Genomic DNA, 11,581 nt, shown 5'->3' with positions numbered 1-11,581 from the left:
AAATCAAGCGGTGACCTCCTCGCGATGCCTCCTTGAGAAGTTACTGTATCAAAGAAATGTCACCTCAGCTCAGAGCCACACAACTCATCCTATTATCTCCCGGGGATGGACAAGGAACAGCTAACCTGTTACCTCACCCCCACCCCCACGCCCACCTCCACCCCACACACACACACATAAACACACACACACACATTATTACTTGAAGACACCATTGAAGAAAATTAGATATTATTATTGCATGGTATTAGAAGGCACATAGATTAGAGTACATTCATAACAAGGCAAAGCTCAAACAAATTCCTTAAAGCAACCAGTACGCAGTACCGGCACGTCTACATTTTACTCTTAAGCGTATCTGCGCTTTTTCTTGCATACCGACAGTTCTCTTAAGTTGCCGGTACTTTTTTCTGTCATCAATGTGTGAGTGAATCAAAACACTCCAACACAGGCATAAGTAACATGTTGAAAAACTATTGCGTGTTAGGGGGAACATATCAAATTTAATGAAACATTTGGGAACACTGGATGAACTTGAAAGCAGAGGAACGTTCGTATGTAACCTTTTTCAGCCCTTCTCAGTTTGCAGGTCTGTAAATAGGCCTAAGCAGTAAACGCACTGTGATTCATCACCAATATCTCTTAGTATCTTTTATTCACTGTTGAGGGGCAGCCGTGGCCTACTACTGGTTAGCACTTCGGACTTGGAACTGGAGGGTTGACCAGTAGGCACAGCTGAAGTGCCCTTGAGCAAGGCACCTAACCCCTCACTGCTCCCCAAGCGCAGTGCAGGCAGCTCACTGCGTCGGGATTAGTGTGTGCTTCACCTCACTGGTGTGTTTCACTGGTGTGTTTCACTAATTCATGGATTGGGATAAATGCAGAGACCAAGTTTTCCTCACGGGATCAAAAGAGTATATATACTTATACTATATACTTATACTTAAATTAAGAATATACGACACCATACGATACATGTGAATGATGAGTACCGGCACCTTTTTTTCTCCACTTCAAGCACTGCCGTGAAATAACCGTTTCAAATTCATTCTGATGCTACTCTTACAACTATACTCAGTGTATGGAGAATGGACTCTCAGACATTGCCAATACACACCCGGAATCACTGGCACTGCACTATGTGAAGTTGTTGCGGGCAGGAAATGACCCTTTTTGTCAACAAATCGGGTATCCCAATTAGCGATTGAAAATTGACGAAAAGTGTTTTTTTAACTTATCAACTCAGTTGTGGTTGCTCATGCATTAAGGCCAAAAGATGGACATCTATCGCTGTTATATTGTCTCAAACGTATGAACAATTGTTGATTAATGAATAACATAGCAATTTTTGTTTTGAAAAGAATATTTGAGGTAGACTACAGGGGGAAGTTATATGTTCCCATGTAACATTCTCAAGGTACCTGAAAGGACCTTGAAGACTAACTGAAGTAAAAGCTTCAGAATCAGCCTTAATGTGAGAACATTAGATGATGACAACTCTGAGCTGTTCATGGTCTAAGCAGGGGTGAGCAGAGCCCAGCTCGGGAGGAAACAGCTATTGTAGCAATGTAACCACCATAGAAATAGTATCCATTCTTCTCATATTTATTCATACATTATTGTGCCATGCAGTGACAGCTAGACTCGGCATTAATAATATTTTGAGGTCAAAGTCACAATTATGGATTGGAACATCTTGATGTTCGGGAAGAGGATGATTCTCAGCAGCAGTTTAACAGTTACAGGCAGTATATAACTCAGCATGAGTGTCATTGTCTCGCAGTTCATTTCTGGACACACAGTGTTTTTTAGGTCTTTAATATTTCATCTGTGCGTCCCGTGCGGTGTGCAGTGGGGGGTGTGGGCCGATGATTGTTTATTGACTGCTGAAGGCTCCTCACCTTGAGTGACAGCACAGTGATTCTGCCCTGGACTGATGGAAATACATTATTCAGAGAGACCTTCTCCACTCCCCATTACGGTAAGCGTCACGGCCACTGCAACTCTCACAAAGTCAATACACAACCATCGTTACACAATGGCTGTGAAGGCATAGTTACCTTGGGCTATCTGATGTTATAGGATTCTGAATATTGGTAGTGCCTTAAAATGATACATAAATATGGACTTGGATTGGATTCATTCAAATGTGTCTGGGCTCAGAAATGGTTGTTTCTGCAAGTTATTTCCTCGTAGTTATATAAAAAGTAATTCATTGTCTCTTTTAAAAGTTCCTCTTCACCTCATTTTAAGCAAAGTCTTAAAAATAATAGGGTGTGTAAGTATGCCTCGGCAAGCCTGCCTGCCCCAAACAAAAGAGGGATTGAGAAAGAAAAAATGTGTGACACCATATTGTGTTTTGCACAAAAAAAATCTCCCCTGCTTCTTAACAAAGTCTGAAACATCCAATTAATTTGGCCCACTCTGTTAATTTTCTTCATTCTGAGACCCAATTAAAACCTTAATTCAGTTGTGTATTATTTCATCCTAAATTGTCCAAAGAGGAAACATTACAGCTTATGGTCAATAAACCCAATTGCAGCATTTGAAAGCAGTTTGGTGGCCTGACACTGTCAGCTGACAGTCACTTCATTGGTTGAAAATTAGTTTTCAACTAGGCCTTGGTGACAGCCCCCAAGGTTTCCATGAGCACTGTAGGTTACTAAGAACAAGGCGGACAACTTCATGATGAGAAGTTGAGTGAATCTGAGTTGAGTCTTTCTGCTGTTCCCCTAACCTTGTCCTTGTATGCTCTGATACTGCATATCTGCATCCAAATGCTGCATTTCACATGAAAGCACTTCCTCTTCAACACTACCACTGCTCACACTTTCTGGCAGTCCAAATGTCTGCGTAGAAAATTCATATCATACAGGAAACACACTACAGTATGTGGGGGTATAACCTGTCAGCACCAGACTTACTGTTTGGTCATAGAGCAGTGGTATCATTTGAGGATATTGTAGCCTTCGCCAATGAGTTTGGCCTTATTTTTTACGTTCATGGTTCATACACTAAACTGGCAATTGCATATCAAGCTCTGCACCCAGTGAAGATGCAGTAAACACTGAGCCACTGAGCTGATGATGTCTGCAGTACTAAGCTATTCCAAAAGTTTTCTGGTTAACTAGTTAAACTATCATTTTTCATGTCAGTTCAGAGAGGAATGTCAATGTAAATTTAGCCTCATTGTCTTCTCTGAAGCGAGATACTGGATGACTCCAGACAGGAGTCACAGAGGGCAGAAATGGACATAGGGATGGACATCTGAAGTGACGCTCATCCTTAGCTCTCTCTAATGGCTCCTGCCAGTCCATGGTAGAATTGCTCTAAAATTGCCCAAAAAGTGTATTTTATTTCAAGGCTACAGAGACATTTTAAATTAAATTGTGTTGGTAAAAGGTGCAGTAAGTAATGAAGTCTACCAGCAGCGATATTAATATTCCACAGGTTAGCGCTGAAATGGGCCCAAGTGTCCTGTTAGCACTCAGACACTCTCCAAATGGCCTTATTATCATTACACAATTAGCTCATTACAAAGCATGTAGAACAGTCTTTTGGCCCCAATATGACAACCCGTGGACAAATAAGAGAGAAAATGACATAAAAAAGCCATTTTTCTTTGGCTTTCGTTGGCACCACTGGAGCAGGCTAATGGCCACTCAGGGGTGCAATCAATCAATTTGGAAGCACATTCCTAAACAATCATCTGGCTTTACTTTACTTTTTCTACAGTATAAGTTCAGGTCAGGAGCTGGAAACTATTACACATGTACACACTCTTACACACTGTTCTTCTCCATGTCAGTCCTAAAAGTATAAAAGTCATATAAGATATAAATATTTAGTTACATGTTCAGAACCTTCCTGTAGCTCTGGAAGCATTTTGATTTTTTTCTCTTTATAAAACACTCACAGCAACTTGAATGGCAGAACATCATAAAAACTGGGCTACGCCAGGTGCCCAATTGAAGCACTCCTTTCACAGAGCAAAAAAAAAAAACAGTTTTAGTAGACTGATCCATTTTTTGTTTTTTGAATGTACGTATGTGCCGCTATCACGTCTGGTGTAGCCAGTACCATTGATTATAGTAGAAGCTATATGAATAGCTAGAACAGTAGACGCTTCATGAATGTAACACTTTAGTTACTGTACAGGACGTTCCTGGTGTAACCTGCCTGTACATAAGATTTCCTATTTTCTATCTTCAAAGGTGGTCCAGATGAGTGGTGATGAGGGGAATGATCCGGGTGCATGATGACTAACAGGGTCCGATGTCTTTGTCTTCATTCAGCAGAGCGTGTTGAGCTAGTCCTGGTCATTTGGGCCGAGGTAATGGGCTTTGGGTTTCCACCCGGTGTCCTCGGAGAAGCTGTACATGAAGATAAACACACATGCAGCAAGATGAAGACAAATGTAGTTAGTTGCCAGTAGGAAACTGTCCTTCTATGACACACACACACACACACACACACACACACACTACGCACACAGAGTGAAACATACCTCTTCAAACACACACACACACACACACACACACACACACACTACGCACACAGAGTGAAACATACCTCTTCAAACACACACACCACAAACACACACACACACACACACACACACACACACACACACACACACACACACACACACACACGCCGACACACAGAGAGAAACATATCCACATTCTAACCCTAAACACACTGTCAAACAGTCAAATGTCTTGATATCCTCTTGTCTCGCCTTACATCTCACACTGTCTCTCAACCCAGCAGCGAAGGTCTTAATTATATTGCCTGCAGTGGTGGACTTTTCAGCAGAGGTTGCTGTTCAGAATTGCTATTCCAATTCTCATGATCATTAAACACAAGACTGTAATAACACTGTTAACAATCTGCTACTCTGTCTTAGAACGGTGCTGAAGGAAAACACACTGATTACAGCAGTTTCTCTGCAGAAAATTTATTTTTGAGGAAGAGCAAGGTTTTATTGTTATTCAAACAAAAAGAAGAAAACATCAAAACTGCTTGTTACGCTGACTTACAATCTCTTGCAATCATACACCAACATAAAAAACAACAGGGTCTAGAGTTGAAGGATGTGAAAAAAAAAACACATCTTCAGGGCCTCTCTGTGATATCTTTACAAGCAAGCCATTATACCCCACATTACTTTCAGCTGCGTTCACCTGCCACAAAGCAACCAAAAGATGCTTCAGGGCTGTCCACTCTATCAGGCTCTCACCCGCTTCTCAGCTCCCACTGCTCACAATTACTGCGGGGAGACATCCAGCAGAATGGCGGATCACAAAGGGGGAAGAAAGAAGAATGAGTTTTCCCTTGATGGGGTTGCGGAGATGGGTTCATAGAGGAGCTGTCACTTCCTCATCCAGGCTGTGTTCCATCACTTCCAATACCTTCCCTTCCCACTGTCCCCTACTGTTGGCTCTCCTTGGTGAAATATTCCATGGGAAATGACACAGGGAAGGAAGGGACACCCAGAAAGGAAAAGTGAGTTGTTAATGCTGTAAGACAAGTGGATGATTATTAAATTAAACATAGTCCTTCATTATGTATGCTCATAGCTCCATTTTTAGCTTGAAGGCCCTTTATTCACAACTACAGTCCACTGAGGTTGCACATATCACTGACAAAGAATAACAAGTATCGCTGAATAAATCATCACACCTAAATAAAAACATGTGTCAAATCACAGACAGACATAATAATCCACGCTACAGTTTTAGGAATAAAGCAATCACCTCATGATTCAGGAAAGCAATAAGCATGCTGTTGCTGGAAAGAACTGACCTAACTTGACTGATCACTTTACTTTTCTAGAAAATATCAAGTCAAGTCAAGTCAAGTCGGCTTTTATTGTCAATTTCTTTACATGCACTGGTCATACAAAGAATTGAAATTTCATTTCTTACTTTCCCATGCAGACATAGACATACTTTAAATACAGACATAGACATACTATAGACATAGCCATAGACAATAAACATTAAATTAAAGTGCAAGACTGAAATATAGAACATGTATGTATCAAAATAGAAATATAGGACATATATATATAAAAAAAAATAGAGGTAGTTGTGTTGTATATTTATATAGTCTTAACAGTTACATGAAGTTTAAACTTGTGCTTGTGTGACCTGTATATTTACATTGATATGCAGTATGCAGTAATTTCAAGTATATCAGGCTTGATGTGAAGCAGCAACACGTTAGGCTGCGCAGTCACAGTGCAGTTCCACAGGGCGGTGTTGGGGGGGGGGGGGGGTTAGGGTAGACAGGATCCTAGTTTCCTAGGTTCCTGGCTGGCTGGTGGGTGGGGGGGGCTGTCAGTGATGGGAGAGTGGGTAGAGTGTTCAGCATCCTGATTGCTTGGTGGATGAAGCTACTTGCCAGTCTGGTGGTGCGGGAACGGAGGCTCCTGTACCGCTTTCCAGAGGGCAGGAGGCTGAACAGTTCGTGTGCAGGGTGGGTTGTATCCTTGACAATCATTAGTGCTTTGCGGGTGAGGCGGGTGGTGTAAATGTCCTGCAGGGAGGGGAGTGGTGCTCCAATGATCCTCTTAGCTGTGTTAACAGTGCGCTGGAGGGTCTTCCTGTTCTGATCTGTGCAGCTTCCGCCCCACACTGTGATGCTGCTGGAGACGATGCTCTCGATGGTCCCTCTGTAGAATGTAGTCATGACGGGAGGCGTGGCACTTGCCTTCTTCAATTTGCGCAAGAAGTAGAGGCGCTGCTGGGCTTTCTTCACAAGTGATGCTGTGTTGGTGGTCCAGGAGAGGTCGTCGCTGATGTGCACCCCCAGAAATTTTGTGCTGCTCACTCTCTCCACAGCATCTCCGTCGATGGACAGTGGTGGCAGTTGTTTGTGGCCTCTCTGAAAGTTGACAACAATCTCCTTGGTCTTGCTGACATTTAGCAGGAGGTTGTTGTCTTTGCACCATTTAGCCAGCAGGTCTACTTCTTCTCTGTAGTGAGCCTCATCGCCCTTCGTGATGAGGCCCACCAGTGTTGGTGGGCCATGCTTTCACTCAGTAGACATATTATACACTTTAATTCAATATACATTAAACTTTAAAGGGACTTCTCTACTAAAACTCCCCCTCGTCTTAAGCTCTTTTCCTTTTCTTTGCATCTTCCGTCAATGGTTTTCGCTGCTTCTTCGCTGGCTCTGCCATTATACACACATTTGCAACAATCGCTAGCGTTTCGTTAGCCTGCCTCTGTGCTGTAGATGCAGGATGGAAACTGATCCTGCTTCGGTCGGCGGGTAGGATACACTGAACTTGCAAGCGGGATATTCTTCCAACAGGCAGTAGGGGCGGGTGAGAGAGTCTTCATTCACCCTGTAATGAGTCATTTAACCATATACCGACTTACGAAGATAAGTAATTAACACGAAAACGTTGCCTGGTGTCCCTTTAAACATGAACATTACACAGCGCTGGGATGATTCAAAATGGAGATGTTTTCCCCGAAATACATGCTGAAGGCTTCCATTATGGATTTGTTATGTAGAGCATATCATCTGCCAAACATAAGAATGGTGGACAACATGTGTCTGTGATGCGTAAGGATGCTTAACCTAAACTTCACTGGAACTGCACAGTGTTGGCAGAAATATTATATACATTATACATTACCAATCCTACCATAGCCTACCATATGCATGGCTCTAAGGTATCAATTGCATACTCATTTTTATTGCCACAATGAACTCTTCTTCCTGTTCACCGTATCTGACAAGGAAATTAGTCAATAGTAATACTAACTAGATGTACCGCATAGCGGTACAAAATATGACCGCCGCTCAGTCCTGTACATCCGTTCCGCGAAAATAAATTACACTTCAATTTGTCTCCATCTTTTACTCCATCCCCCACTCTTGAAACTTTTGTGTATGCTTGTTTGGCGTGCCTGAGTGTGTGTGTGCGTCTGCACAGAAAGTAGCCTACTGGTGCTGAAAAGGTGAATAGATTGTAGAATAGCCAAAGAAGATGTAGCATTGTTATAAAACCTTTAAAATCTCTAAACAATCACAAGTAGGGCAGTTCATCACAGTTCATCTATTGCAACTGGATTGATGAAAGGTCACTTACACCTGTAGGCTACATTGTATTTGGGAAAAGCAAAAGGTATCAGCATAATGTTATTTATTTATTTATTTATAAACAAAAACATCTCTGTCAGTTCAATGCCGTTTTCAACAGCTATCAAAAACAAAGGTCATTTTTGGATGGATGGATTTTTTTGTGAATGTTTCTTCTTCTACATAAGATTTTAGTCATCTTTAGTTCATGTAATACTTTATTGTCAATGCACAAATTAAGTAACAGTAGTCTGAAACGTTATTGTTAATGCACAAATTAAGTAACAGTAGTCTGAAACGAAATGCTGTTTTACATCTAACCAGTGGTGCAAATAACTGACATGTCCAAATGGGCCTTGATGAAATGCGTCGCTAGACTGTTCATACACATTTTAACGGGACAAAGTTGAAGAGCTGTTGTCCGTTATTGTTCGTGCAAATATAGGCTGATTTATGTTCCCTTATTGTGTAACTGAAGTCCATGGCTAGTCTGGCTTTCACCAGACCAAGCTCAATCTTTTAAGAAATCAAAAAATAAATAGCGGGCAGATCAGGCTGGGTTCACCCAGCCTAGTCCATAGGCACCCGATATTGTTTAATTTTCCGATTGAGATATCCACGCTCTGGCTATTCTATGCTATGCTGGTGACACAAATAAAATCTCCTTTGGAAACCAATGGCTTACGCCTTACAGTATCAAGCGGACTTAAACTGCCATATCGTGGCGAAAAGTTGTGATAAAATTCACGCAGCTCCATGAGTCAAGGAAAGCGTGAATGAAGTAGCCACTTCTAAATGGGACCCACACAGTAGCTTAAGGTGTGGTTGCTAAAGCAGCCATAATGAAATGAAGGTATCATTGTTTGGATACTACACACACACGTTCTTTTTAATTTCACACACTACAACTACCAAGCTGGAATCAAAGCACATCGATTCCCCTCTCACAATCTGCACGCACTTAAAACAATTTAAACAGGCATCTCAGTCTCACGCATGTATAGGCAAAACTGTATCAGACCGGTGTAACGTTGGTAAATCTTCCATTGCGCTATCAATTTGCTTCAATCAATCAAATTGGCCTCCATCACTCAACCAACGCTAACGGTAACATTACCTAGGTCCTTATTGATATTATAAGATTAACGTACTTGCAGTAAAAACCAAGCATGTCCGATAAACATCCTCAGATTTATTTCGGCTTCAAGAAGAAATGGGAATTACATTTCATGTGAACATCGTCCTATCCTTATTAGACGTTCCCTGCGGTAAACTACAGTCCTTGTAGGAAGCGTCCATTGTTTTTCCAACCCACTTTTAACTTCCAACAAAATTACGTCTCACTGCAACGATGCGCCATCTAGTGGACAAACGACTACTTATCGCCAATACTGGAAATGCAGCCATGATGATGATGATGAATATTTATTTTGGCTTTCTTATAATCCTACTGAATTTGTCATTATGTATCGGCCGTTCTACTACCGATAGTATGTGGGCGCCTGTGTGTGTGTGCATGTGTATATGTGTGCCAATGAGTGTACAGTCACTAAATGTACACATAACCTAATTTTTTTTAGACTCCCCCATGGATGAAATTCTACGAAACTTGGCATACCCCCAGAGAATGCCAGGTCAATCATACACATAAAATTTGGTGCAGTTCAGACAATCCCTATATGACCGCTTCGCTATCTTCGCTAGCAGCGGTCATAATAATGCCCATATAATATGTCATTTCCTCTTGTCTCCACTAGAGTTGAAAAGGTTATCTGGCCTGAGTCTGCTGTCATTTGTGTCTTTGGAACTGATGACACACACAGAAAAAATACCTATTGATTCTCTGTGATAAACGCAACGATGTGACCACAAGATTTTTTCATCACCCTGCATAAAAAAACATGAAGAAAACAGGTATGTAGAAATTCAGTGCAAGAGTGAAGCAAGTTTTTCAAATCAATAGCTCTCTGCCAGTCAGGGCACAATACATACCTGTCTCAACAAGTATGCTAGATATTTTATGATCCACTCCATTGTTTTATGGCCTACAAAGAGCATGTAGTTACATCCACTCATTTGACATTCAGAGAAGCACAGCATCTAGCTTTCTTTGAAGTACACTGACGTGACTCCATATATTAATGTGAGTGTAGCATTACTTGCTTGTTTGTTTCTCTTGCAATGAAATTATTTTTGATATAGAAGACAACACATGAATTATGACTATACAATTGAAGTGCTACACGCCATATCTGGTAAATGTCTGTGAAAGAATAAACACTCAGCACATGTGTTCAGCTGCAGTTTGGGGTCAAAGGAATTGTTCATATAGCAGTCAGAAATATATTTACAGGTCAGCCATACAGTAATTGTCCCTACAGACTCCTATAAACAAATAAGTTCTTATTGTTTCTGAACTTTCATGTGTAAGACATTAAAATCATCTGTAAACTCAAGGCATCTAACAAAAAGTAAGTCAATATAGGAGAAAACAAAAGGAAGCTCATACGTCCAAAGCTTAAGTCAAAGTAATTCTACAAGAAGTTAATCTGGGGCTATGGATAGCTCATTAGCAGACTGATCACCTCAATTCTGTTCTCCTTCAGGCGAATTTCCTTGACATAAACCAATAGGAAGTCGTTCTCAGATGATGTCATTGATCTGAGCCAATCTCCAATCACCTGTCTCAGGAGACCCATCACCGTGGTGCCTGGAGTTCATGTTGGGGAGCCCCACTCCCCCGAGTCTCAGTCTTCACCACGAGAATGACTCCACTGCTCATAGCAGGGCTTCCTCACAGAAGCAGAAAGTTGCCGGTGGATATGTTCAGGCTCACCACGGAAATGTTCAGGCTCGCCATAAACAGTAAGGCAAAACAGAAGGTGGTAGTCCACCCTTCGCGAAGGGAGGAAGCTGCAACTGACCACAGTGCTGAAAACAGACCCAGAGCTGACTCACTCTGAATCACGCTTCCTCTGGGAGCTCCACAGTGTGCTGCTCTGCAGTCCTTGACCGGAGACCTGGGGGTGGATGGTTGCTTTTTCGGGGCTCGCCCCACAAAGTACAACTGTCCACTTCCTGCATTCCCAGATCTCGCCCGAGAAATCAGGCCCTGAAATCGCCCCAATCATCGCCCTGAAATCATCCCTTCTCAGCGCAGCAACCAGTTTAGGGCTACCCAGCGTTCACCGCAGACCAGCTCAGATATGTGTCTCTGGCATAGGGGTCAATATGCCACCCAGAGCCCGAGAATCCAAAAGGGGGTGGGGGGCCCAAAAGACCAACAAGCAAGAACTAGCGTCTAACTGCCTGGACACTAGCACTAGCCAGAGCTCTGTTTGAACTGTATTGTTGCCGTTCTTATGACCACCAACCGCCGTGTGTGAGCAGTGAGTTCTTGGTGAAGGATTGTCCAATGCTTGTCTAATGAGGTACTATAGTGTTAACGTTGAGTGAACTCAACCGAGTTAAGTTTGTG

Source organism: Alosa sapidissima, chromosome 16, assembly GCF_018492685.1.
Source record: "Alosa sapidissima isolate fAloSap1 chromosome 16, fAloSap1.pri, whole genome shotgun sequence".
Taxonomy (NCBI): Eukaryota; Metazoa; Chordata; class Actinopteri; order Clupeiformes; family Clupeidae; genus Alosa; species Alosa sapidissima.
Note: the sequence above shows the minus strand (reverse complement) of the source record.